This window comes from Hesperophylax consimilis, chromosome 10, assembly GCF_061612785.1.
Source record: "Hesperophylax consimilis isolate HC1 chromosome 10, BYU_Hcon_1.0, whole genome shotgun sequence".
Lineage (NCBI taxonomy): Eukaryota > Metazoa > Arthropoda > Insecta > Trichoptera > Limnephilidae > Hesperophylax > Hesperophylax consimilis.
This window is the reverse complement of record NC_142845.1, coordinates 21,775,877-21,781,876: the sequence shown is the minus strand read 5'-3', so window position 1 is coordinate 21,781,876 and position 6,000 is coordinate 21,775,877.

Genomic DNA, 6,000 nt, shown 5'->3' with positions numbered 1-6,000 from the left:
GAAGGGTTCCATATAGACGAATTATATTCTAATTGACTTCTGACTAGAGTTGTATAAAGTAATTTTAATGTATGGATATTTTTGAAATCTTTAGATATTCTAGTAATGAAGCCCAACATTTTCATTGCTTTACTAGTAATGACATTTATGTGATTATTAAATGATAATTTACTATCAAAGATTATACCGAGGTCCCTAATTTCAGGTACAGATAATAAAATGTGGTTGTTCAGTGTATAACTATATTTGATGGGGTTTTTTATTCTGAAAAAACTCATAATTTGACATTTTTTAATATTGAGTGTAAGTTTGTTAATGGAACACCACTCTGCAAATTTTTTGAAATTGGATTGTAGGGACAAACAGTCATTGATATTTTTAATGATTTTAAATATTTTCATATCATCAGCAAATAATAATATGTGAACATCAGAGAAAATAGAAGTGACATCGTTTATAAACAGTATAAATAATATTGGTCCTAAGTGTGAACCCTGAGGCACACCGCTAGTGGCTTCGAATTCGTAAGACAAGTGTTCTTTGATACATACAGTCAGTATACGTTTTGATAAGTAATCCTTAATCCAGTGTAATAGTTTACCACTTATTCCAAGTTTTGACAATTTATTTATAAGGATTTTATGACAAACCTTGTCGAACGCTTTACTAAAATCCGTATAAATTGAGTCGACTTGTTGCCTGTTAGCGAGAGCACATGAGATAAAGTTTTCGTATAATGTAAGATTAGTTAGAGTAGATCGGCCAGAGACAAAACCGTGTTGAAAAGAAGAAATATTAAATTTTACACAAGAACATATTTTATGAAGAATTAACTTTTCAAAAACTTTCGGTATCGACGATTGTATGCATATCGGTCTGTAATTTTCAACAAAAGACTTGTCTCCGCTTTTAAATATTGGAGTAAGAAAGCTGTTTTTCCATATTTGCGGGAACTTACCCGATGAAAGTGATTGTTTAAAGAGTAGGTGTAGTGGGTAAGAGACGCTACCTGCACAGTTTTTAAGGAATATGGGGGGAATTTTATCTGGTCCTGAGCAACATTTAGGTTCCAGTAGTTTAATACAAGCCGCTATGTCTTTAATTTCAATATTAATCTGGGATAATTCTAAATTTATATCTGACTCGAAGTTTGGAATTGGTTCGTTAGGTATATCTGCTTCATACACATCTTTAAAAAAATCTGCAAATAAATTGACAATTTCATTAATTTTACAGGAAGTTTTCTGTTTATGGTGCATAGTTTCAGGTATTCCAAGATTATTGTTATTTAGTGATTTATAATACTTAAAAAAATGTTTTACATTATTTCCAATTGAAAGTTCAACATTATTAATATAATTCTTGTAACAAATGTTCGATAGTTTATTGCAATTTTTTCGTAGCATGCTGAAATTTGAATAATCAGAAATGTTTTTAGTATCTTTGTAAATTTTAATGCATCATAAACAAGCCTCATGGTTCTTATGTTAACGATATTTCTTATGCGTTTGAATATGTAAATTAGGTGCCTCAGTTTATTGACAGTTTTTTTTCTATGTGATAAGTCCATTTGAGTTGACAGTCAATAGTTACGCCTAGATATTTGATACAATTTCCTAATTTTACACCTTCGCAGTTTGAGCATGTCGCAGGGTTACAATTAACATTATGGAACTTCAGGTTAGGATTATTTTTAGGGGATGCCTTTTGGGAATTATAGAAGGGAATAAAAACGGTTTTATCATAATTTAGACTAAGAAGATTTCTGTCTAGCCAATCTTTGACTATTGCAATGCATTTGTTGGCTTTACTTATTGTATCTTCCCATATTTTACCTTGTACTGTTATTGCAGTATCATCGGCAAAAGAGAGAATTTTACCTGGTATTACTATGTTGCATAGATCATTGATGTAGATTAAAAAGAGTAGTGGCCCTAAGACAGTTCCTTGTCTTGCGGAACACCATGTTTTACTAGATAATAAGTGTTTAAGGTTGATCCTATTTTTGTGGATTGTTGGCGATATATGTAGCTTTTTAATAGCATGAGACTTTTGTTTTTGATACCAACGTTAGAAATTTTGTTTAATAGAATTTTATGGTTGACCGTGTCAAACGCTTTCTTTTGGTCTAAAAAAATCGTTACAGTCTTAGTGTTAGAATCTAGGTTAGAGTATATGTTTTTGGTTAAACTAAAGATAGCGTCGTCGGTGCACTGGTTTGTTCTAAAGCCATATTGATTAGCAGAGAGGATTGAATTAGATTCAACGTTATAAAAAAACATTATATGAAAAACATATCTTTTAACAAATGCATATAATTTTAAACTTAAAAGAAAGTCTTCAACCCTGTCCATAAAAAAAAACTTAGGCTTAAAAATAGACACCTTTACACTAAACGGCTTAAAACTAGACGGCCTTAACGTAGAAGGCTTAAACCTAGACCCAACCCTACCCCACCCCACTTCTTTTATATTTCTTTCTTTCTTATTTCTCTCTTATTCCTTCTTCATTCTTCTTTTTTATTTCTTATTTCCTTCGTATTTCTTCTTATTTTTTTCTTACTGATTCTTTGGGTTTTTCATATAAATAAATTATGTGTTATAAAAAGCATTGGCTTTATATGAATAAAAATTAAAACCTGGGGTTTTAATTTACTTTTTTACATTAGCTCCACGCAAGAGGCCCAGTGGAGAATATTTTCAATAAGGGCCTATGTCATCTTTGGGGATGGAAGGAAGGAGAGGAAAAAGTATGGAAGGGAAAAAGTATGAAAATTCATATAACGTATTTATACCTACATATCAGGTTACAAAGCTAGGAGTTACAAAGGGGATTCCACCACACTGGTCTATAGAAGACATCTTGGAGAATGTCACTGTTCCCCAAGGTTTTGGAAAAGTTATTAAAGCGCGCCGACTTAATTATAGATTTAAAACGGGAAACTCCATAGAATGGAGAACCTCCCAATCTGTTGTCCTAACTTTCGATAGTAAAGTCCTCCCACAAAATTTTTCCATGTTCCATGTCTCCCTACCAGTAGAGCTCTATGTGTTCCCAACTGTGCAGTGCTACAAGTGCTGCAGATTTGGACATACGAAGAACTTCTTTAAGTGCAGTTCGTCTCATAGTGGCGATTTCTGCAATAAAGAAGAAGAAAATTATAAATGTCTAAACTGCTCCGGAAATCACATGTCCATCAGCAAAACTTGCCCTGAATTATCTAGACAGCGTAATATAAAACATACAATGGCCGAGAAAAGCATCTCTTATGCGGAAGCATCAAGAATGTTTAATAAATCCGTAACATCTTATTCAGAAATAACTTCCAAAAATTCAAAAAATTCCATTCCTTCTAAACCTTCTAAACCTTCATCTTCATCATTCAGGAAAACTGTTAAAAAGATCTCCAAGCCTAGAGTGCTAACAAAAAAAATAATGCTAATCATGATTCCCTCCTCTGGTTCCCCAACGGAAAACTTCCTTCCTCTTCATATGCCAATGCATTTTCAAAGTCTAGTAAAGAACATAATTATAATAGCGACCTTAACTCTACATTAATCTCTTCATTTTTACATATCCTAGAAACTTTAAACACCAACAACATTCTGATACCGTCCCACGTTGCTAAACAAATTACTCAAATTTTATCAATAATACAACTAGAAATGGCTCCTCTGATGAGGATTCTTCAGTGGAATTGTCATAGCATTAAAAACAAGTCTGCAGAATTTTTATACACATTAAACTCAAACTTAATTTCAGTGGCTGCCGTCTCGGAGACGTGGCTGATGCCGGATTCTGATTTCAGAGTCAGGGGGTACCACTGTCTTCGAGACGACCGTCAAGATGGGAAGGGCGGCTCAGCTCTTTTCATTAAAAAATCCTTACCCTTCTCCCCAGTAGATGTTAAACCAATTGGTTGTTCCTTTCAAGTAACTGCCGCAAAGGTTTTTGACACTACAATAATTTCTTTGTACATATCTCCATCTAACAATCCTTCAAAATCAGTCCTGGAAGCAATGTTTTCCAAGGTTACTTCCCCTACACTTATTCTAGGAGATTTTAATGCCCATCACGGATTGTGGGGAGCTCACAATTGTGACAGATTGGGCAGAGATATTTTTGATTTACTCGACGAACTAAACCTATGCATAATCAATAATGGTTCTCCTACCCGCCTTCAAGTTCCTGGTCAGCGACCCAGCATGGTTGATCTTACTATTTGCAATTCCAGCATAGCCGCATCTTTGTCGTGGAGGGTTTTGGATGACCCGCATGGGAGTGACCATTACCCCATCCTCATTGAATCCTCAAATATTTTTCATCCCAACAAGAATGTCAAGTGTAATAGTCGAAAACCGAAGTTCTTAACTGCCAGTGCCAACTGGAATGATTATTCAAATCATACAAAGTCCTCCGTCCAAAATCTACCCTCTCCTACTACAGAAAATGTTGCGGAATGTTATATTACGAGTTGTTGGTGTCTGCAGTCATTACGGCTGCAGAAAAATTTATTCCCATTAAAAGGACACGCAACAAAGGGAAACCTCCCCCAGCTCCGTGGTGGGATACTGAATGCGCAGATGCAGTAGATAAGAGGAAAAAATATGCAAAAATTTATTCAAGAAATATGAATTTGGAGAACTTCCTAAAGTATAAACAGATTGAAGCTAAGACCAAACGTCTTCTAAAAAACAAAAAAAGGCAAGGCTGGAAATTTTTTTGCTCATCGTTATCTCCCGAAGTTCCTCTTTCAGTTGTTTGGAATTCAATTCGTCGGTTTAAGGGTTCTCACGTCCCATCGGTTACTCGCCCACTCTCTTCAGAGTGGGTGAAGGAATTTGCTGATAAACTAGCTCCTCAAACTGCGAGTAATTGGAATGAAACAGAATTAACATACTCTTTTAAAACACGGGGCTGGATGGATACCCACGTTAATTTAGTAGAGCTAACGGAGGTCTTAACCGATCTCACAGACTCATCTCCTGGTTTAGATGGAATTCCATATAGCTTTATTAAGAACTACGATGTTACTACACTAAACTATTTTCTTTCGATTATAAATCTGATCTTTGACTCCGGAAAAATACCATCATCCTGTAAAACTCAAATAATAGTTCCCATCCTGAAACCTCAGAAAGATCCTAGCTCCGGACTCTCTTACAAACCTATAGCTCTGTCGTCTTCGTTAGTTAAAATAACTGAACATGATCAAAAGACGCTTAGACTGGTTTGTAGAAAATGAGAAAATTCTTCCCAACTCTCAGTTTGGATTTCGAAAGAGAAAAAGTACGATCGAAAGTGTGTCCATACTGACTTCTGATATCCAGTTGGCCCTGGCCGATGGGGAAACGGTGTTTGCCTTGACGTGTGCGGAGCTTTTGACAATGTTTTATTAGACGTTTTACTCAGAAAATTATTAAAAATTGGTATCCCTCGTAAGCTTGCCAGTTTTATTATTAACCTCCTTCTTACTGGGAAAATTCAAATCCAGGTGCCGGATTCCCCTTCATTAAAAAGAATAGTAAACAAGGGTCTGCCTCAGGGCTCCGTCCTTAGTCCTATCCTTTTTAATATATATACCTTTGACCTGCACCGGAGTATGCATCCATCTTGTAAACTACTTCAGTATGCGGATGATCTTTTTATTTATATTTCAGGACAAATTATCACTTTCTGGAGGAAGTAATTAACATATGCATGAAAAACCTTGACATCTGGTTAAAGAATCACGTTTTCAACTTGTAAATGTGTATCTAATCGCGTTCGTGATTGGATACAAATTTGCAGGTTATTAATTAATTATTTGGCTTCCCCAAAAATGGACATTTTGTATAGTTAATGCCTAAGGTATTTTTTGTATTATATTATTATGTAATGTAGTCTTCTAGTTCTTACTTCTAAATCTGTCATATTTCACTTACTTATATTTAAATATGTATCTGATTGCGTGCGTGAAAAAAAACAAAGACAAAAACAATATAAGACACTACTTACAAA